The sequence below is a fragment of the Periplaneta americana genome, chromosome 3 (genome assembly GCF_040183065.1).
Source record: "Periplaneta americana isolate PAMFEO1 chromosome 3, P.americana_PAMFEO1_priV1, whole genome shotgun sequence".
In the NCBI taxonomy this organism is placed as follows: domain Eukaryota; kingdom Metazoa; phylum Arthropoda; class Insecta; order Blattodea; family Blattidae; genus Periplaneta; species Periplaneta americana.
In genome coordinates, this window is record NC_091119.1 from 176931686 (window position 1) to 176956662 (window position 24977).

Sequence of the window (24977 nt, forward strand, 5' to 3'; positions counted from 1 at the left end):
TTATTCCCTAGCATTTGTTTGTTTTTACCACTTCCCTAGCATTTGTTTCTTTGTTTGCTAATATTTGAAACTGGAATTTCTTTACGGTATTATAAAACATGCTCAGCGATAGTCATTTGTTTCCCGCATAGATAATCGATTGAAAATGGCGGCTCCGTTTTGGTGAAAGTAACAGTAGCGGAATAGAATTTTAGTAAGTCAATTAATATCTATTTCATTGCATTAGAGTAGGCTACTTCATTTCTTCTAATCTTTTTATATCTAAGCTACCGGCGTGGCTAAGTCGGTTAAGGCGTTTGCCTGCCGGTCTGAAGTTACGCTCGGGCGCGGGTTCGATCCCTGTTTGAGCTGATTACCTTGTTGGGCTTTTTTCGAGGTTTTCCCCAACCGCGAGGTGACTGCCAGGTAATCTATAGCGAATCCTCGGCCTCATCTCGCCAAATACCATCTCGCTATCACCAATCTCATCGATGCTAAATAACCTAGTAGTTGATACAGCGTCATTAAATAAGCAACTAAAAATATATATTTCAAATTCAAATTTCAAATTTCAAATTTATTTACAATTTACATTTGAATTGAATACATATGAATAGATACCCGAAATGAGCATATGCTCGTGCTCGGGTACAGTCCAGTAGTCTACATAAATTTTACAGGGTTCAAATAATAATGCTGATGATATAAATAATAGCAATAATAATAATGATAATAATAATAATAATAATAATAACAGTGATAAAAAATATTTACAATAATAACATAAATACTAATACGGATAAAATAAAATATAAAACCACTAGCGAGAGTTATCACAACTTAAATAAGCATATAATAACCGGAAAAAAATGCCAAACTCGAAAATCAACAGAAAAGTTCGTTGTATCGCAGACGATAGCAACCGCCGTATTGACATTGTGTTCTGCATTAATGGTAGTAGTGGGGAGCTGAAAGTCTACGTAACTGCCGTTCTCTTCTAATCTTCTCGTATAATCATGGGAAGTTAAAGCTGAAAAAACAAAATGTCTGCGAGTCAAACTGTTCATTATTACCAGGATAAATACAAATAATACTGAAATATATTAATCGAGTTTCAGTTATAGATCTCTCCTTTTGTGCAAGAGGTATCATATCAAAATATTTTATGAATGGCGGGGAAAATATAAATTTCAATAACTTTCTAGTGACAAGTACAATCAAGTGTATCTGTGGCGATGCTAAGAAAATCATTTATTGGAGATATACACTGTTATTAATTAAGAAAATGATCTACTTATATTTATTACAATGTTTTATCTTATAGGGTACATGCATCAGATAAATACAATAAAAATTAGTACCATATAATGCTAGTAACATTTAAAAAAATTATAATATTTGTCAAATATCATACAAACATTTTCAGTTTATTTTTAAACTTAAGAATGTGTAAATTTCTTAGGTCTGGATTATTTTTCAATACTGAATTGTATATTTATTCTGTTTCTTATGAGCTCCCTATCATTTGTTTCTTTGTTTGTCAACATTTTAAACTGCAAATTCTTTACGATATTATAAAATATGCTTTGCGACCGTTATTTTTTTACTGCATAGACAGTCAACTGAAAATGGCGGCCCCGTTCAAACGTTTTGGTGAAGCTAACATTAGTGAAATAGAATTTCAGTAAGTCAATTAATATTTTATTGTATTAGAGTACTTTATTTTCTCTAATCTTGTAATAGTCAACTAAATCCCATTAGAGTTTTGATTTTCTCTAGTGGCATTACTGTTGATAACTTTGTGAATTTTTATCCTTTAGTTGTAAATATTATTTGTTGCCGTGCAAAGACAAATATTTTTGTTGTTCTTACTGATATTTATAAATTTCATGAATTTGCTTTTCAAAAGAAAACTTTAATTTAAATCCTCTCGATATCGATAAATATATGATGCATATAATAATTCAAATAATGGACTTAAATTAATAAAAAAAAATGGTTTGACATAAATTATCTTTCTATCAACGAAAATAAAACCATCGTTATTCCATTCTCATTATCTGAAAAATGTAACAAACCTCCTACATCTGTATTAAGTATTAAATTACATAACTCTGATTGTTGTCTTATACAGTGTAAATGTCCGATTATTAAAGAGTCCTCTGAAGTTAAGTATTTAGGCATAATTTTCGATAATCATTTAAAATGGAAACAACACATTAATTACCTTTTGTAATAAATTACGTAAAATAATATATTATTTTGTTTTATTGAGGAATTACTTGTCAATAAGTTTATTACGTACAATATATTTAACTTTATTTCAATCGGTAATTATGTATGGAATTATAGGATGGGGTAGCTCATTTAAATCCAATTTTAATCCACTTTATTTATTACAGAAGAAAATAATTAAAATATGTCTTCATAAACCTATTGATTTTCCATCTCAAATTTTTTTTATAGACTTTAATGTACTAAACGTAAGACAAATTTATTATATTGTATTAATAAAATTCATACATAAAAATCGAAATAATTTTGAATTGTATTCTCATAGTTATGAAACAAAAGGTATGAATTCTTTAAGATTGTTTGAACCAAAATGCAACACTGTTACAGTATTTAATCATAGTAGTAATTTAGGCCCAAGAATATATAACAAATTTATATTTAAATATCCTAATCTTGTCAATTCTAATAGTTCTAGTATTAAATTTAAAAAGTTATGTATGGAGTTTATAACAATTGAATAATTGTAAATTTAAATTTATATACTATAATTGCAAATTGTATTGTATAATTATTAAATATAATTGTATTGTATAATTATTAATTTCTATTTAGGAATCCGCCCCTGAGCACGAGTTCTACTCTTTCAGGGGCGAGCTAAAGTTTCTCTGTATATTTTATATTTTATGTTACAATTATTAGCAAAATAATAAATAAATAAATATATAAATTAGGAGTAGTATTATTTGAATGTTCTTTTCCCTGATATTCGATCTACTTGTTTTTAGTTATTATCGATTAATGGTAAACCTTTTTTGTTTATCTTTGATATTTTGGTTTTCCTCCCCCACACTCGAGAGATTTAATGGATTATTATTTTTGACAAAAAATTGTTTGCATTTTCCGCTTTGATATTCGATACATCTTATAAATAAAATTTGTATCCATTGTTTCGCTCTCTGGCATTTTATGGATATTATCGATTTTTGTCGATATGGACAAAAATCATGATTGTATTCGTAATAGCTAGATGTTAAACATTTGAAAAAAAAAAAAAACATTGTTTTCTCAGAAAACCATTAATTTTCCATCAATATGGTATTACACTTTCTTGTTATTCGTTTTGAAAATCTGCAGGGTTTTTTTTCACTTCCTCCCTGTATAAGGAAAGGGAGAACTTTTAATGAAATATCCATGTATAATGGCGATCGATGTCGAGATTATCTGTTTTTGAAAATTAAAAGAAGGTTCAGGTGTCCGTTGATGAGGTACAAAATTGATTCCAATCCAAAGTTACGGAATAAAAGGGTGTTAAACATCTGGAAAAAAATTGTTTTCTGAAAAAAACTGTTAATTTCCACCAATATGGTATTAAATTTTTTTGTTATTCGTTCTGAAAATCTACAGGGGTTTTTCACGTCCATCCTGTATAAGAAAGGGAGAGAAGTTTAAATGAAATATGCGTGTATAATGGCAATCGATGACGAGATTATCTGCTTGTGAAAATTAAAAGAAGGTTCAGGTGCCCATTCCAATCCAAAGTTAAGGAATAAAAGGGTGTTAAACATCTGAGAAAAAAAACCTTGTTTTCTGAAAGAAAAAAACTGTTAATTGCCACAAATATGCTATTACATTTTTTTGTTATTCGTTCTGAAAATCTGGAGAGGTTTTTCACGTCGACTCTGTATAAGAAGAAAGAGAACTTTTAATGAAATATGCGTGTATAATGGCAATCGATGACGAGATTATCTGCTTGTGAAAATTAAAAGAAGGTTCAGAGCTCATTGAAGAAGTACAAAATTCATCCCAATCCAAAGTTACTGAATAAAAGGGTGTTAAACATCTGGGAAAAACCTTATTTTCTGAGAAAACTATTAACTTTCCACCAATACGGTATTACAGTTTTTTCTTATTCGCTCTGAAAATATGCAGGGGTTTTTCACGTCCACCCTGAATAAGATAAAAGAGAACTTTTAATGAAATATGCGTGTATAATGGCAATCGATGACGAGATTATCTGCTTGTGACAATTAAAAGAAGGATCAGGTATCCGTTAAATTGGTATAAAATTGACTCCAATCCAAAGTTACTAAATAAAACTAGTGATGGTGTTAAACATCTGAGGAAAAAAACATTGTTTTCTGAGAAAACTATTAATTTCCACGAATAAGATATTACACTTTTTTCTTATTCGCTCTGAAAATCTACAGGGAGTTTTCACGTCCACTCTGTATAAGAAAAGAGGGAACTTTTAATGAAATATGCGTGTATAATGGCGATCGATGACGAGATTATCTGCTTGTGAAAATTAAAAGAAGGATCAGGTATCCGTTGAATTGGTATAAAATTGACTCCAATCCAAAGTTACTGAATAAAACTAGTGGTGGTGTTAAACATCTGGGGAAAAAAAATTGTTTTCTGAAAAAAAAACTATTATTTTCCACCAATATGGTATTACATTTTTTTTTCTTATTCTACTGAAAGTCTGCAGGGGTTTTTCACGTCTACCCTGTGTAAGAAAAGAGAGAACTTTTAGTGAAATATGCGTGTATAATGGCAAACGACGACGAGATTATCTGCTTGTGAAAATTAAAAGAAGGTTCAGGTGCTCATTGAAGAAGTACAAACTTCATTCCAATCCAAAGTTACTGAATAAAAGGGTGTTAAACATCTGGGAAAAAGCTTATTTTCTGAGAAAACTATTAACTTTCCACCAATACGGTATTACACATTTTTCTTATTCGCTCTGAAAATCTGCAGGAGTTTTTCGCGTCCACCCTGTATAAGAAAAGAGAGCACTTTTAATGAAATATGCGTGTATAATGGCAATCGATGACGAGATTGTCTTCTTGTGAAAATTAAAAGAAGATTCAGGTGCTCATTGAAGAAGTACAAACTTAATTCCAATCCAAAGTTACTGAATAAAAGGGTGTTAAACATCTGGGAAAAACCTTATTTTCTGAGAAAACTATTAACGTTCCACCAATACGGTATTACAGTTTTTTCTTATTCGCTCTGAAAATCTGCAGGGGTTTTACACGTCCACGCTGTATAAGATGAAATATGTGTGTATAATGGCAAACGATGACGAGATTATCTGCTTGTGAAAAGAAGGTTCAGGTGTCCGTTGAAGGGGTACAAAATTGATTCCAATCAAAGTTACGGAATAAAAGGGTGTTAAAAATGTGGGGGAAAAAAAATCTTTTCTGAAAAAAACTCTTAATTTCCACCAATATGGTATTGCATTTTTTTGTTATTCGTTCTGAAAATCTGCGGGGGTTTTTCACGCCCACCCTGTATAAGAGAAGGGAGAACTTTTAATGAAATATGCGTGTATAATGGCAATCGATGACGAGATTATCTGCTTGTGAAAATTAAAAGAAGGTTCAGGTGCCCATTGAAGAGGTACAAAATTGATTCCAATCCTTCCGTTTCAAAATGAGAAGTGAGAAGAAAATGTAGGGAGGTAACATTCGTCTCTAAGCGTCTTTCCTTTCAAGAGCTGGGGTTTGGGGATGGGCCTCAATTCCTACCGTAGAAGAAGGAAACCTGCAACATGTTCACGCGTTCCTTTAGAAATGAGAGTACGTAGCGTATTGGTCTTATGTGTTGAACTGCGAGATGGGGTTCAGACGGGCAATAAATCAGAACCTGGCAGTACGGGCGAAACGAGAGAAATGACTCAGTTGTACATATATAACAGTACGCGGCCGGCTTTAAAGACACGCCATGGAGACGGAAAGAGATAGAAACAATGCGGGCAATCCCCAGAAAACTCCGCATGTCTCGGAATTATTCAGTAGAAAGAGGGGCGTGGGGAAAGGGAAGTAGAGAAAGATTAAGACGGAAGTAAATAGATAGTTTCCCCGGGAAAAAAAACCGTATATACGTGGCCAGAGGAGAGAAAAATAGTTGCAGCTTTCAGAAATAAGGCAGAAAAAGAAACAAGGTTATTGTCCTAGCTGTGATTTAATTACAGTAAATGTGAGTTGGACAACATTGCTGATCTCATTTCCTGAAATTCATTGATTCGATTTGTTTTACTTAATGGTTTGACTGTTTTGTTGCAAGACTAATAGCATTACCAGAAAGTACGTTATATTTCTTAAAGTTGTACTGCTTCTGTAAAGTCTTTTTACTGGAAACATTTTCTAAACTTCTACTGAACTGAGGAATTATATCCTCTCCAGAGTTCATGCATCTTTTTCGTATTTTTCACTGGCTCATTGTATTGTCATGGAAAGACAGTTGAAATACACTATTCGTAAGTAATATCTGAATTTTCTCTGTTTGTACTAAAATCTGATCGGTTTGGGAAGACATAAAATAAAGTAGGCATGAAAATACTATGGCCTATATTAGAAGTGATACAAAACTAACTTCAATTACAATACGTTGTTGAAATATACAGGGTGTTTCCATCAGCTGGAGTGAGGTTTTCGAGACGGACAGCGGGATGCTCATTGCTCGAAAACCGTAAAAATGAAGACATACTGAAAAAAAAACTAAAAAAAATACAGTAGAGTCTATAGTTCATTTTGTTCAATATAAAAGACTTCACTTGAAGAAACATGCCGAAAGGATGGATCGCACTACAAGGCCTAGGCAAATTCTTGTCTATGTAACAGATCCACTAGGGTCTAACACGTGAAGGACATGACGATGATGATGATGATGATGATGGTGATGAAAGAAAAATCTTCTATTTTAATTTTTGTCAACTAATGTAACATTTTGTCACAAAGTAGCATTTAAATTTAATAATATTTTTCCTCCTTTTAATATGTATGTATGTATGTATGTATGTATGTATGTATGTATGTATGTATGTATGTATGTATGTATGTATGTATGTATGTATGTATGTATGTATGTATGTATGTATGTATGTATGTATGTATGTATGTATGTATGTTATGTATGTATAATGTATGTATGTATGTTTTTATTAACACTACAATTGGGTATACACCCGGTGGCAGTGATATATAATATGCAATAATACCAATACAGTTATAGGTTACAATAATTACAGCAATAAAAGAAAAATAAAAAAGAAAAGTAAATAAATAAATAAATAAATAATAAATAAATAAATAAAATAAAATAAACCTAAATTTTATTTCTAACTGTAAATAAATAGATGCAATAAACCTAGGACTATAAATATTAAGAACTATAGATAAGAATAATAACAATAATAATAATGACAATAATAATAGTAGTAATAAATAATAATAATACTTTATTGCCAAAACAAAGATGGAGTACATATTGATTTTTTTAATACAAAAACATTCTAGCACCCCCAGAAAGTGTTAAGTTACATATTACTGCTCAGGGGGCATTCTACATAATGTTAAGACATTTTATTAAATAACAGACTAAAAAGTAAAAAAAGGGGAAAAAAGGAAAAAAGCAGAACCACTGTTGACTTAGAAAGGGAACTGTCCATTAATTTTTTTCAAATAATCCCAATTATTACAGAGAAGATAATATTTTTTTAAATAACTTCATTTTTTATTCTTTTTGCATACATACGCCTATGTATATAAGTTGAAGAGTTAAAAAAATTCATAGAGAAAATTGTAGAAGCCGTAATGATTTGAATGTAAATAAATGCGTACACTAAATATTGTGCGAAAAAAAAATTACTTCAGAGCTGACACTTCAAGAGCGGGAACCTGTAATTAAGTCGCCTTTAGTAGCGTTTCCAATCGTCTTATGCCTTTCAAACTTTGCAAATATGTGGAGATAATAATTACGAATCATTTACAGAAGAAACATACAAATCATACTATGCTAAAGTCTGTAAAACACTAGCTCGACCAGTTCTGACTTAACGACAGTGAGTCATGGATAATCAGAAAACCTGGTAATAAAAGGCTAACAGCAGCTGAAATGAGGTTTATGAGACGGACAGCGGGATGTTCATGCTTGAATACCGTAAATATGAAAACATACTGAAAGAACTAAAAACACAGTAGATCCTATAGTTCATTTTGTTCAACAATATAAAAGACTTCAGTGGAAGAAAAATGATGGATCGCACTAGAAGGCCTAGACAAATTCGTACCTATGTAACAGATCCACTAGGGTCTAACACGTGAAGGACATGATGATAATGATGAAAGAAAAATCTTTTATTTCTATTTTTGTAAAATAATGTAACATTTTCTCCGAAAGTAATATTTAAATTTAATAATATTTTTCCTCCTTTATGTATGTATGTATGTATGTATGTATGTATGTATGTATGTATGTATGTATGTATGTATGTATGTATGTGTGTGTATGTATGTACGTATGTACATATGAATGTTTTTATTAACACTACAATTGGGTATACACCCGGTGGCAGTAATATGTAAAATATAAAATAATACCATTACAGTTATACAATAATTACAGCAATAAAAGAAAAATAAAAAAAATAAATAAATAAAATAAAATAAAATAAATCTAAATTTTATTTCTAACTATAAATAAGTAGATGCAATAAACCTAGGACTATAATTAAAAACTATTCTATAATAACGCCTACGATATGCAATTAAAAGTGCCAATAATATATATTTTTTATAGTTTCTCAATTTTAATTTATCATTTAAATCGTCCATTTCACCCCTCAACACATTATTTAAAAGTTCCAGTATTAAGTGTTGAGGGGTATTTAAATCCCCTATTAGAATTAAATTTACATGACGTCACTCTTTTTTTATTTTAAAAATGGTTAAACATAATAGATTTATATGGAGTAAAATCCAGACACTCTGCAGTACACTCGAAAAAACAGCATGAATATATCTCCAATAGATTACGAATTGTGGTCGGTTTTTATGCAATCGTGCATGTGCATATACGTGAACGTAAAACCGCTACAGAACTATCCTAGAGAACTGCGTACACGTGTACGGAAAACCGGCCTGAGTGGTTAATGATATCTTAATTACTCTGCTATTCCTCTTTTGTAGAAATTATTATTTTTTGGCTCTTACATCTGATCGCTATCTCTGATCACCAGCTAAGTTAGTTGGACTAAAAATGTGCGGGTGTCTGGTTTCAAAGGAACTGCATGGGACAGGTAATGTTATATTTAAAGCATATTTTCTGGTTTTGTATATAAAATATGGTATCAGTGATATATTTCTTTTTTTATTTTCAGATACACTTTTGGACCGAGCTTGAAAAAATGTAAGTAAACATAACATGTAATTTGTATGTTTATATTTCATGTAAACACAGTTGAGTCGTTTTTCATAAATGCTTTGATGTATTGTAAGCTTGGCTTTGAAATCCCTAAAAATACTGAGCGATTTTATTGATCACACGAAACGGAACTTGAATATTTCATTTGAAACATAAAGCGTTTAAACTTCTTTTGCCAGCGGTGGTTATTTACTTGCTTAACTTCACTATTTATGTGTTTTGAACAGAAGTGACAGGGAATGTTTTATTCTTCTTTCTCTCAGAAGAACCCACAGGAGTAATTTGACAGACAGTTTCAATGGTCAAATCATATAGAAGCATTTTGAACACGTTGCAATCTTTTGGCTTTTAGTAGACAATGACTGTGTTTGAGATTATTTTCGCTGTGTACAGGTTTCTTTTGCGGAAATTCCGCCGTATATCTATCACTCAACATCATCACAATGTAACTTATATCCATCTTCCTTGCACCATAGACGAGAGTAGATATGTAAAACTGTGCTCCAATTGTTGCACACGTCACAAGCCGAAACATGTGACTCATCCCTTCCTTTCACCCCCACACGTCATTGGATATGGTAGGAAAATTAGAGGTTTAGTGTCGAGGAGCATTGGAAATGATATCAGCTTGGACAACATTAATGAAAATAGCAAGGCAAGCGCGACACGGAGTTCATCCGTCAGACGTGGAATGCGGAAAGAAGCAACTTCAAGCGATCGAGAGAACCGTATGACGTTATCTGAGGAGGAAATATCAACACGTAGCAGAAATATACAAACGCATCAAAATTCCTGCAATCAGCATTTCGAGGCGATTCCAAGGCGAGTACGTGAGTTGCGGAATCAGGGAAAAACAAGGCAAGTGAAGAAAAATGGAACGGATCCAGGGAGCAGTGATGAAGGAATAAAGGCGAATAGTAAAAAGAAACATTATGATTTAAGAAGTTGATGTAGTGGGGAAGTAGTGGGGGGAAATACAAGAAAATAGTAGGGAGGGGACAAGGATATCAATAGGAAGTGAAGTGAGGTGAGGATATAAGTGTGGGGGCCAGTAGTGGAGAAGTGGGGAAATATAGATGGATAGATCGGTGAAGGAGAGGTGACAAGATACATTTAAAGAGAACGTAAGTGGAAGAGAAAAGGAAGTCATGACTTGCATAAATTTGCTATGTAATAAGCAGGCTTCGAGACTTTGGACCCGATACAATAACTTTACTGTGCTTGCACTATAGGTTGTTGACCCGCTGCAGATACATAGAGATGTGTTGAGGTAACAACGTTGGTATTTAGAGTAGAGTACGGTAGAATAGGAAAACATACATATGTACATTCTGAAAGTAAATATACATTATACAATGATAATGTTAAAAGAATGTGAAAAGCATTTATTTTCCTGTCTTTTATAAGCATTTGTGTTTAATTATACACAGTGTTAATGGTGGAAATTTATCCTATTGATCGTCTTTAGGAAGTGCAGTTACAGTACCGAATTGCAATGTACCTACTACAAGATACTTTCTCAGTGTCTCAAACGTAAATCTTTTTCGGTTATCTGCCAAAGTTTGTACTGTAGAAAGCTGCGCTGTACGTCGCATGACGTGATAGAAGCAAAACGAAAAAACCTAACATCATTGCAGTCTCTAAGAGACAGTCCTTCATTCTCGGGTGACTCTGTGTCCACTAATTTACTGTTTATATTACACAATGTTCCATATCCGTTATTTTTAAATAAAATTGATTTCTATTTCTGTTTTACACGTTCAGTAACCGGTGTACTTGGTGTCTCATTAATTCTCTGCATCATTTTCTAAATTAATTTGAGGGCTTCCGTCATCTCTTGCTCTGACTTCTCTAACCGTGTAATAGTTTCAGACACAGTTTGTATGAAAACCAAATTATTCGTCTGAACCTTCAAATCCAGAGCGTTTTCCTTTGCGTATTTCTTGACATTCATTCTACAGTACCCCCACCCAATGTACGCTTTACCACTATACTCAGTACGCCGTTATGCGGATTTCCCACTGACCTGCTCTATTGGGTCCGAAGTCTCGAAGCCTGGTAATAAGGTGGGATGGCACTGTATACAAAATATGTGAAGTGCCATTCTCACCGGAAGCAAGTGCTTAACGACAAATATATATCATATCATATCATATCATATCATATCATATCATATCATATCATATCATATCATTGGATATGGTAGGGGGAGAGGAAATATGTATTCAGTGTACTTGCGGATGTCACAAATACTTAATTCAAGGCCCGGGGGATTGTGGATAGGGAACAAACTCTTTCCCCATGCTTCTACCCCTACTTTCCGAGTTCTGCATCCCTGGTCAAGAGTTATGACGAGGAAGTGATCTAGAGTTCCGACAAACTATTGTGAGGGAGATACACTTTAAAATTTCTAGTTATTTACTGAATCATTTTACAGCAAAACCTCATAGTAAGTTTTGTTCTGTCCACACCTGTGGAGTAACGGTCAGCGCGTCTGGCCGCGAAACCAGGTGGCCCGGGTTCGATTCCCGGTCGGGACAAGTTACCGGTTGAGGTTTTTTCCGGGGTTTTCCCTCAACCCAATACGAGCAAATGCTGGGTAACTTTCGGTGCTGGACCCCGGACTCATTTCACCGGCATTATCACCTTCATTTCATTCAGACGCTAAATAACCTTAGATGTTCATACAGTGTCGTAAAATAACCCAATAAAACAAAAGTTTTGTTCTCATGTATGTAAGGAAAGATATAAGTGAGTATCAGTTAGAAATAATATAAAATTTTGGCGCAAGAGACTTTTATATCAAGCGATTCAATCAGTTTAATTTAATCTAATATGTAGGGAACTGAGCACTATTATAATATGTATTAAATTTTCATTGCATTGGGTCGCTCTGAGTGGCGCAGTGGGTATAGTGCTGGCCTTCTGTGTCCATGATTGCGGGTTTGATCCTGGTCCAGGTCGATGGCATTTAAGTGTGCTTAACTGCGACAGGCTCACGTCACTAGACTTAGTGGCATGTAAAAGAACTCCTGCGGGACAAAATTCCGGCACGCTGGCGACGCTGATATAACCTCTGCAGTTGCAAGCGTCGTTAAATAAACCTTTTTTTTTCGTCACATTGATTTTCTGAACAGTATTCTATTAAAAATGTTTGTAAAGTGAACGTGTTTGCTTTGACGCAATCATAATTGTATTATCTGCAAATAAGATTACCTGGAATAAATTATTTTTCGTTAGCTAAATCATTAACATAAACTATAAACAATATTGAATCTTAACATTTTATTGGTCCCTGGGGAAGTCTACGGTACCGGTAGATTTAATATAAGTTATCTAAATTCTGAGTGAGTAACTTTGTGACTATTTAATATATTTATTCAACTTTCTGTCTTTTCTTTGATAAGTTAGATATAAACCAACCTAACTTATCGTCTTAATAACTTCAAACTTTAATTTATTTTATGTTCGACCATGCCGAAATGTACTAATTATACACCCGGTAGCAGTCCTTTAATGCATGTCATTAAAGTACACCTACTCAGTAAAGTACAGGTCTTCAGCCAATGATAACTCAGCTTACATGTGTTCAGCCAATGACAAGTCAGCTTTGTACCGTTATAAAACCGCAAGTATCAATTATTCTCGGATATGCAATCGAAAGAGAACTAGCGAAAAGTCACGGAGGCTGGAAATCCAATACTGTCGCAGAAGGTTATATTCTGTTACTATAATAATTAGCTTTAATTGTAAATAATATTCAAATAAATTCAATTTTTCATCTCGTTTTTCGAAGTCCAATTCAATAATCAAGGTTATAATATTATCAAATTTAACGGGACTACGTCAAGGTCAATGACATTATTATTCCTCGGAAAAAATCAAAACTTTCGCGTCTGCGCACATCTCACAATTCACGACCTAGAACAAGGTCACTTCCGATCTTGTCAGATACGTACAAATAAAATGTATACATCTGAATACCGGTAATTTCAAGTTAGAAATATGGTCGAGCATAAAAAGTCGTATGAAACTCACCTATAATGGTAATTAAGAAGCTCGTATGAAAATTATGAAACTCGCTTGCGCTCGTTTCATAAATATCCATACTCGATTTTTAATTACTATCATTATAGGCTCGTTGCATAATGTACTATTATCCAACAACCTTAAATTTTCATTCTCTGTCGATTTTTGTTTCCTAATTCTAAACTGCTCTACAACTCTATGTTCATTAACATAATGCGACGTTGAAGAAGTAACAATGATTGTATACGTAAGTTGTGTTTGAGATATTTTTTTTAAGTATCTGCCAAATTAGTAGCTTTCCCGTTAGTTGCAGCACATTTTTGTTTATTATTTAACGGAGAAAAATAGTTGACCTGCAGAGATTAGCTATCATTTAACTTCTCACAGTGAAACGAAACATTTCTTTGCATTGATAGTATAAAGATTCAGGAGAACTTCATTCTTCTCTTGCGGTTTTTACTGAACATGTATTGGCAACACTGCTAATTATCTGTAGTAATGTCACGAGAGGTCTGTGATCTGCCGATAAATCCACGAGCGAAGAGAGTGGATTTATCTGGGAAAACTCAGGCCTCGAGTGTCATTTATTAGGACTATTTCGTGAATAAAATAAAAATGTAAATAATATATCCCTAAAATTCGATCACAAAATGTTAATAATTGTATATTTACGAATACTTAACCTATTCAGACATTGTGAAGTTGAAATAGATGAATATCGATTACTGCAATAAAGAAATTCGATGTTATTATTCAGTAATGCCAATTTCGAAAAGCGAAATACAGGTTTAACAATGTTAATTACATGTACTGCACTTTTCTCTTATTATTATAACATAAATACATTTTCATTATCTGCTGAAATCATGATTTAATTTAAAATTTTATAATATAATTATAGTAACCTAATTAATACATTAATTAAATGAAGGATTGTTGAAAACGCATTTATCTAATCTGAATGAAGGAATGTAATTTTTTTTCAAATAGCCTACAATGGACATGGAATTAGAAGATGAAGATGTATTTTATAGGCTACAATAGGTAAGTTAGCTGTGTGAGCAGGACCAGTGTCAGCTGTGCCTTATTTCGACCGTTACTACGTGCTACAGGAAAGCATTTCTTATAGCTCGACAAATGCATTCTCGCTGTAGTGTGTAACGGAACTAAAGCTGCATCTACACAGTTCAATATTCCAATCGCGTATGCATGTAATCTGTGTATAAACGTACGTTAAATTAAGATGCATGAAGATTTTGTGTCTATATTGTGCGTTGTTTTGAACGTCGTCTTCACTGCGTAAGTATATTAATTAATATTAAATATTAATCTTGCATTCATTGCTTTAAAGTTGAAAGAAAAGTTTAACCGTGTAGTTGTATCTTAATGTATTCATGATCATCAATTCACGGGGAAAAAGTTGGCGACAACGACTAAACAAAAGAACGTCCATGCGATAAATTGATAGCGATAAATCTAGCTGCAAAAATTATCGCAAAGTCTGACTGTGATTGGTTGGAATTCAAAATTTCATTACACTTCATTGGTCGAAAATGGAATGACGTCATATAAACGAAATAGTCGTCATAATTTCATAAATACCCAGTACACCATGGTGATTGCGATAACGTAAATGTCTCCTTTAAAGACGAAGCATGTGGCAATAGTGCATTTTTCGTTGTCATTGAGGCTCGTAGCAGTGTAAAATCTCAACGGTGTATTCTACGTTGAAAATTCAATCACGTTAGATTCAAAACTATACTGTTTTCGCTGTAAGAAAAATCCTAATGTAAATATAAGCACGTTGCTGTCATACCCATGATTGGCTCCCAGTCGAAACACTCACATGACGCAGGAAAATATAGTTCGTATTTGGAAACCAAAATCTTGTATTATTTGAAAATAAAAAATTGAATTCTAGTTGTTAAATACGATGAAATATTTAATTTCACTCATATGTAAAATGCTATATAAAAGAAAAGCTATTTTTATGTTTTGTTATGTACTATGAACGCGGATGAATACCAACAGTAATACCGAGGTAGTCTGTTCTTGTAACAAGCTGGCGTCACTTGAGCTCGTAGTTGTTCACGTAAGCACGAGGTACTGAAGTATGGCTTCTGCAGCCTCAACTATCCATTGTGAAGGCATAAAACTTAAAAATAATTTAATTACAGTACTTATAAAATAAGTGTTTCCTAAGCAAACGAATGCATAGTAGTGAGGTTAGACCTACTTGACGAGTAACGGGAAATGTTTAACATGAAACAGAATGTACAACAGTAGGCGGAAACATGTACTGAGAATCTATGGCGCCAAACAGTGGCCAATGAAGCCTCACTTCAGTCACGTGCTATTGTTTACACTAGGATTTTTCTTACAGCGAAAAGATAATACATAATGTATGAAGTTACAGGAGAATAGAGAAAGTTACACAACGCAGAGCTGCACGCATTGCATTCTTCACCTGACATAATTAGAAACATTAAATCCAGACGCTTGAGATGGGCAGGGCATGTAGCACGCATGGGCGAATCCAGAAATTCATATAGAGTGTTAGTTGGGAGGCTGCACAGTGGTCTAAAATCCATATTTAGGAGGACAAATAGAGAAAAATGACATGTAAAAAAATAAAATTAAACCCTTAAAATATTTTTCCTATTAACACTGAATTGATAATCTTAATCAGCGGAGGTGGCTGCATAGAGGGTGAGGAAGCCGGTAACATGCCACATTTCGCCACCCAGCTTTCTTACTCAGCAAGCGCCTCGAGTTTGCCGTTTTCTTTGTGCTGTAACTCTGTTGTAAGTGGTCGATTCCATTCATATTTGGTATCAGCATGTCAAGTAGTTCTTTAGGTATGTAACACTGTTTGTTCGTGTTACATTTAATGTTATTATAGCATGTCAAATTTGTATGAATGGACACGGGACAAAATATAAATATAACCATTGAGTGCAGATTTTGCTAAGATAGAGAAAAAAAAATCCCCTTTGATTCGTCCAAAAATGATTTTTTTTTCACTTCCTCCACTATTTACCTCTATTTTAAATCTAGTCTTAAGGTGCGCAAATTTGCGGAAGTAATAATTTATGAGTACTATTCGTTCGAGGTGCAGTAGTGCAATTTTTCTCGGTTGCAGTTATTTCAATATCTGTGAACCGAATCTGCGTCCGCAGTATAATTCAGGGAATTCAAGATGGCAGCTTGTTAATTATGTACCAAATAAGCTTCCCGAGTGTCCAAAAGGTGCAATAGTACCTAAAATGTTACATTTCCCCCCCATAAGATTTTGTCTAAATGCATCCCCCTGTAAGGGGCACTTCTAATCATACCAACGTAAACAGAGTTTGTGCACAAAACAAATGTACTAAGTGTAACTACTATATTAAATTTCATAAAAATCTGTTAGATAGGACAAAAGTTACTAATTTTGTCTAATCGCGCCCCCCCTATAAAGGGTAGTTACACTTAGACCAACGTAATGAGAGTTTGTATACAAAACATACATGCTACCTGTAACTACTTTGTAAGATTTCATAAAAATCTGTTAAATAGGAGAAAAGTTACTAATTTTGTCTAATTGCGCCCCCACTATAAGGGGTGGTTCCCCTTATACCAACGTAACGAGAGCTTGTATACAAAATATATATGCTACCTGTAACTGCTGTGTAAAATTTCATAAAAATATGTTAAATAGGAGAAAAGTTACTAATTTTGTCTAATTGCGCCCCCTATAAGGGGTAGTTCCCCTTATACGAACGTAATTAGAGCTTGTATACAAAATATATATCTTACATGTAATTGCTTTGTAAAATTTCATAAAAATCTGTCAGATAGGAGAAAAGTTTCTAATTTTGTCTAAATGCGGCCCCTATAAGGGGTAGTTCCCCTTATACGAACGTAATCAGTGCTTGTATACAAAACATATATGCTACTTGTAACTGCTTTGTAAAATTTCATAAAAATCTGTCAGATAGGAGAAAAGTTTCTAATTTTGTCTAAATGCGCCCCCCTATAAGGGGTAGTTCCTCTTATACCAACGTAATCAGAGCTTGTATACAAAACATATATGCTACTTGTAACTGCTTTGTAAAATTTCATAAAAATCTGTCAGAGAGGAGAAAAGTTTATAATTTTGTCTAAATACGCCCCCCTATAAGGGGTAGTTCCCCTTATACCAACGTAATCAGAGCTTGTATACAAAACATATATGCCACTTGTAACTGCTTTGTAAAATTTCATAAAAATCTGTCAGATAGGAGAAAAGTTTCTAATTTTGTCTAAATGCGCCCCCCTATAAGGGGTAGTTCCCCTTATACGAACGTAATCAGAGCTTGTATACAAAACATATATGCTACTTGTAACTGCTTTGTAAAATTTCATAAAAATCTGTCAGATAGGAGAAAAGTTTATAATTTTGTCTAAATGCGCCCCCCTATAAGGGGTAGTTCCCCTTATACGAACGTAATCAGAGCTTGTATACAAAACATGTATGCTACCTGTAACTACTGTGTAAAATTTCATAAAAATCTGTTAGGTAATTTAGCTGAAAAGTTATTAATATGTCCCGCTAAATTTGCTTTCTGGACCACTGTGGGCCGGAGGGAAAAAGACCTTTGGGGAGCCCGAGACGTAGATGGGAAGATAATATTAAAATGGATTTGAGGGAGGTGGGATATGATGGTACAGACTGGATTAATCTTGCTCAGGATAGGGATCAATGGCGGGCTTATGTGAGGGCGGCAATGAACCTGCGGGTTCCTTAAAAGCCAATAAGTAAGTAAGTAAGTAAGTACGAGTATATCCGGCAATTTTCACCTTTCTCTATTTCTCGCTATCTGTACTAATATCGGAATTTGTCTATGTTCCCGGACTTTTGAATCACCCTGTATAAGCCATATTTAATACAATATTCCAGTAGGCGTTACTAGAAAAGTTATTATTGTTTTTTTTTTTTTTTTTTTTTTTTCCTTTTTGTAATTTTAAAATTTTCTATGACACTCATTAACTAATTTTCAACGCAACACATAACAACAAATAGAGACAATATGAATAAAGTAATTCTCTGATGTGTTGTGCCGACACAAGCTGCACAATGGGTACATAACAAGTAATTTTCAATATCTATTAAGTGATCTTTGAAGACTGTATCCCGAAACTGATAAGGTCTGAGAACGCTTCCCATTCATCCGGTATAATGGAACTCCTGTGGAGTTAACTCGCTCGACGACATAGGCCTAACATAAAATCGAAACTAACTAAACAGTTACTTGGTAATTTATTTTCATTATACTGTCTATGAAGGCATGAAAGCTCCTTCCTTTCTGATTGTATCTCCCCTAATTTATGATCCCTTTTACCCTCATTCAAGACATCGTATTACGACAGCTCTCTTCTCCTATCAAGATGCCACTTAAAAAGTTTTCCAATACAAATGTCTCAACTAGATACTTTCTATTCACGACGTATAATCAATGTTTTGTCTGTAAATGGGAGCATTGGAACGTGGATGTATTATTTTAGGTTATAGCATGAAACAGCATTCGTTCCGCTATTTCCAACAGTCTGAGAACAAATGCCTGTGCAGAAATGTGTTAACAATAATCCTTTATTCTTTTAGAGACTTGTTGATGTAACTTTCTTTAAACGTTTTTTTTTTTCAATGAAAACACAAAAAAAAATACAGAATAAAACATAGCAGAAGAGATCTAGAATGGAAGTATATTTCAACAGTTTTTTTAAAGTACAGAATTAATTTTGGGGTGGTAAGATAAGATAGTAGCGCGCCGTGACTTGGTGGTCTAAAGGTATGGTTTTCAAGAATTATGGACCCGATGCTCATGGGAAATGCCTGTTATTATTCGGTTGAGAAGCTTTTATCATCCAGTCTGCTCTCTAAAAATCTGAAAGTTAGAATTTATAAAACAGTTATATTACCGGTTGTTCTTTATGGTTGTGAAACTTGGACTCTCACTTTGAGAGACGAACATAGGTTAAGGGTCTTTGAGAATAAGGTTCTTAGCAAAATATTTGGGGCTAAGAGGAGAATGGAGAAAGTCAGGTACACAACACAGAACTGCACTCATTGTATTCTTCACCTGACATAATATGGAACATTAAATCCAGACATTTGAGATGGGCAGGGCATGTAGCACGTATGGGCGAATCCAGAAATGCATATAGTGTCTTAGTTGGGAGGCCGGAGGGAAAAGACCTTTGGAGAGGTCGAGACGTAGATGGGAAGATAATATTAAAATGAATTTGAGGGAGGTGGGATATGATGGTAGAGACTGGATTAATCTTGCTCAGGATAGGGACCAATGGCGGGCTTATGTGAGGGCTGCAGTGAACCTCCGGGTTCCTTAAAAGCCAGTAAGTAAGTATTATTATTATTATTATTATTATTACTATTATTATTATTATTATTATTATTATTATTATTGACTAAACTTTGTTATTAACAAATACATTACATACATACATACATACATACATACATACATACAAGCCACCGGCGTGGCTCAGTCGGTTAAGGCCTGCCGGTCTGAAGTTGCGTTCGTGCGCGGGTTCGATCCCCACTTGGGCTGATAACCTGGTTAGGTTTTTCCGAGGTTTTCCCCAACCGTAAAGTGAATGCAAGGTAATCTATGGCTAATCCTCGACCTCAACTCGCCAAATATCATCTCGCTATCATCAATATCATCGACGCTAAATAACGTAGTAGTTGATACAGCGTCGTTAAATAACCAACTAAAATAAAAAATACATACATACATACATACATACATACATACATACATAGTGTTATGGAAAGTGACAGGTCTTTTGCTGCGAAATCAGCATTCTCAATATTTCCTATTTTCTGCCTTCCTCTTTGTCCCTGCATATGATCCATATATCTTAATGTCGTCTATCTTCTGATATCTTCTTCTGCCCTGTACTCTTCTCCCGTGCACCATTCTTTCCAGTGAATCCTTCAGTAGGCAGTTTCTTCTCAGCCAGTGACCCAACCAATTCCTTTTCCTCTTCCTCATCAGCTTCAGCATCATTCTTTCTTCACACGCTCCGTTAACATGTTAGAGGGCTTTAAAATTTTCCTGATTCTGGACCAACCTTATGTGTTCCAAACTCGTCACTGTTGACGTTGTTGTAGTAAAGTTTTCATTCTTTACTCCTATTAGTTAAATTCAAAGCAATTACAGCCTTCTCTTTTAGGAATGTTCTGTTAAACGCCTAGATTTTAATAATTACAATATTTATCGTTTGCTTCTCACATGACACCCACGAACAATCGATTGAGCTATAAATACTGGAAACATGAGATTTAAAAGCGATTCTCTCTAACCATTACACACAATCAAAAAGTTAATAAGATACAAATGTTGAAGGTTGTCGTGATGTTGTGATTTATTTAACAGACTGTTATCATTTGTCTCCAAGAATTTAATTAAAATAATTTGATACCGATGCTTCACTTGACATTTCAGATTGCATGACAATGAAAAGGATGGTAATGAAACGCTAAAATAACGAAATGAACATATTTGTCATGACAGTCAGTCCTTTGTCGTTTTATGGAAAGTAAATAATATTACTGAATGAGAATCTGATCCATCCGCATGCCAACTTTCGGAGTAACAATCAATGCTTTCTATATAGCTTCAATAGTGATGCATTGAAAGTGCTTTTAATATTGGATTGAGTGTAATTAAAAATAAAATTAATACTTATATGACATTCGTGTGTAAGGGAATGATAATTACTCGTCTCATTGGTATTTATAACAGAATTTTTAATTGTAAAGGTAAAATTACACTAAATTTTAAGAACTGGCTAATTACATGAAGGTTATTTTAGACCAGTAATAAATGTATGATATCGTAAATTCAACATTTGTAGGAGATTTGCTGGAGTTATTGGAAAATGCTTCGAAAGAAACTGAATGAACTACTTCCTATCGCCTATCACCAAATAAAAAAAAAATCACTTGTTCAACGAGAAGGGTCTACAGTATGTAAGGTGAACAAAAAGTATGGAATACTGCTAATAATTTCTCAAATTTCTATTTTGCAAAGTACAGTTTTATACAAAAACTGTTGGGGATGAACCATACAATATTGTATTGTATTGTATTATATTTATTAACATTCCATGGTATTCATACATTGCTTACAGCTAGAATATGGAACAAGTCAAGAAACTTAATACTATTATAAAATCTTAATTTATAGTCAGTTTAGATGAAATATATACAGACGAGATTTACAATATTGTCTACTAGTACAATACAAAGTTTTAATATCAATTTCATGAAGTGTTATTGAATGTCATGAATACACCTACAGAATAGAAGGCGTGAGAAATTAGGTACTTCTTTAATTTGGCCCTAAATAATTTTATGTTTTGAATTTCATTTTTTATATCGATAGAGAGGCTATTAAAAATTTTTACTGCCATATAACGCACTCCTTTTTGATAGCACGATAGACTTGCCGATGGAGTATGAAAGTCATTTTTTGACGTGTATTTATGCTATGAACTGTTGAATTAGTTACAAAGTTTTCACGATTACATACGAGGAAGATTATTAATGAAAAGATATACAGACAAGCCATGGGCATTATTTGTAGTTTTTTGAAAATAGTCCTACACGATTCCCTAGATTTGGCACATACTATTATTCTAACTACTCTATTTTGTAATAGATATATACTGTTACTATCTGTAGGATTTCCTATGATACCAGTATTCGAAAAAAGTTAGTTATTCCGACAGACAGAGTATGACAGTAAACTTTAGTTTTTATAAATAGCACCCTAAGTTAAAATTTACATATTCCGAAACTCAATTAAATTTTACGTATGAATATGTAGAAATTGATACTTACTCACTTACGAATGACTTTTAAGGAACCCGGAGAATCATTGCCGCCCTCACATAAGCCCGTCATCAGTCTCTATCCGGAGCAAGATTACTCCAGTCTCTTCCATCGTATCCCACCTCCCTCAAATCCATTCTTATGCTATCCTCCCATCTACGTCTCGGCCTCCCCAATGGTCTTTTTCCCTCCGGTCTCCCAACTAACACTCTATATGCATTTCTGGAATCGCCCATAGGCCTATGTACTACATGCCCTGCCCATTTCAAACGTCTGTATTTAATGTTCCTAATTATGTCAGGTGAGGAATACAATGCGTGCAGTTCTGCGTTGTGTAACTTTCTCCATTCTCCTGTAACTACATTTCTCTTATCCCCAAATATTTTGCTAAGCAGCTTATTCTCGAACACCCTTAACCTCCGTTCCAAGTGTCACAACCATACAGAACAACCGGTAATATAACTGTTTTATAAATACCAGTCTTCAGGTATTTTGAGAGCAGACTGGATGACAAAAGCTTCTAAACCGAATAATAAAATTTATTTCGCATATTTATTCTGCATTTAATTTCCTCCCGAGTGCCATTGTATTTGTTACTATTGCACCAAGATAGTTGAACTTTTCCACCTTTTCAAAGGATCAATTTCCAATTTTTATATCTCCATGTCCTACTATGTTCTGATACAAGACATAATCATAATATGAGGAGGATAGTATCAAAGTTTGTCAACTCCATTTTTTGCGATTTCGAGATATTGTTTCTCATAGACTTTTGTGTGCTGAATGCGATTCTGGAACTGTTTAGGTTCGAAAACGAACAGAACAGAGCGAAAATAGCACTTAATTGTGAGCTTTAGAATCAAAATGTAGACAAATCCACTGTGGCTTGGTTTCAAATTAGAACAATTCCTTCAGTAGCTAATGAGATGCCCACATTCGTACCACCTTTTCCCATCATGTATCACGAATCCAACATGGCTGATTGTTTATATACTGTAATCTGTTTGTGGATGAATAAGTACTGTGTTACGTAAATTTGCTTTCAAACCGAGTTAGAAGAGACTTAGATTCAATAGTAGACAATTTCACTTTAAATATAGCTTCATTTGGTTTCAAAACGGACAACTCCATGACTTAGTTTCAGAGATGGACAACTCCACTTTTAAACTTAAATTTTGACCTGTATATTAATTTTAATTACAGTTAGAGACTGAAAAAATATTTGTCCGAGATCGTGCGTATTTGCTTGTTTTCCGCACAGAACCAATACGCGGTAAGTGTGAAATACCACATTCAGTATTCCCAACGTAACACACATAACAATTTCCCTCTTCTTACCGCTTAAGCGCGACATTCATTTTACTGCTTTAGGCTTTTAACATATTATTTTAGAGACGTTTAACATAGTAATAATTATAAATTGGAAACTTACCACTGCAATTTCACCTAAATTGCAATGTTGATTATTGTTTTTAAATATTTGCAAAAATTAAGTAAAGTTTACTACTCCACGAAACTTATTGCATTCCTGATACAAGTAACATTAAGGAAGCCGTGAAAATCAACAAGATTCCAGATGCCGATGTTATTACTGCAATATGTTATATAAATAATATTGTTAAAATATTAAAATGAAAAATAAATCATTACATAACCTTACCGTTTGTTTTAAGTTCGCATTTATAGACTGGGGGGGAAAAAAAAGACAGACGTATATCATGGTCTGCTGGAGTATAGTAAACACAGAAAACATTTTATAGCAACAATGTTGAAGAAAGATATTTTGGTTTTCCGAAGTTGCCGTCATTAAACAGAAACCAAGCTGGAGATTTCATTGCAACTAATTAGAAATTCGTCTTTCAGGTATGTAATAAACGATCTTAGCACAAAATAATGTACGATACACGAGCGGTATGTTTGTTTTCATGTTCTCGGAAATTAAAAAAGCTCAACTACGTTTCGCTTTTTCAATCTTTTCCTCGACCATGAAAACGTCAACATACCGCTCTTGTAACGTATATTACTATTATATGACCCATGAGAATAATAAGACAGTAAAATATTTAGGGGTATATTTAGATTCTCCACACTCCCCGAATGGCCCAGAAGAGAAGCTGTTGCGACGTTCCGCGCCGCAGTCGGTCATGACCATAGACAAATAAATAGAAAGACCCCCAACTCAATGCATTACCTTCGACACGCTATTGACGCGACGTCGAGACACTTGGCGGCAAAACATCGGAACTACATCTCGTTACACATAGCGGCAGAATGCGGAACTACATCCCTTGCTACACGGCCCGATCGGTATTACAGGTATCCGTTATGCCAACATTAGAGCACGATCGGTACTGCAGATACCTATTATACCAACACATACTGGTATTTTTCATATCGCCAAAGGAGTGTGTAATGGTTTATCAGTTTAAATAACATGTTTAACCACAAAATTTATATCACATTTTTGTTTTAACATGTGAATATAAATATAATGGTTGAACATGAAACTGAAAACCATTAACACACTCCTTCTTTTAACACCGTCATTTAACCCTTTTATTAAATTAATTTATCAAATTTGACTAATAAAAGTTTTTGCATCTTCTAGATCAAATATGTAATTGAGATACAGGATGCGAATAGGATA

The 24977-nt window shown here is 33.8% G+C and overlaps 1 protein-coding gene across 5 annotated transcripts in view; it reads left to right on the plus strand.

Annotated features, from left to right (window-relative positions):
• LOC138696857 (zwei Ig domain protein zig-8-like) overlaps nt 1-24977 on the plus strand; it is a 1911002-nt gene that overhangs the window by 461643 nt on the left and 1424382 nt on the right. For all 5 annotated transcript variants that reach the window (XM_069822306.1, XM_069822304.1, XM_069822309.1 and 2 more), the window contains one exon: nt 9377-9405. The gene's annotated coding sequence lies outside the window, so the exon portion shown is untranslated. The remainder of the gene's footprint in view (nt 1-9376; nt 9406-24977) is intronic.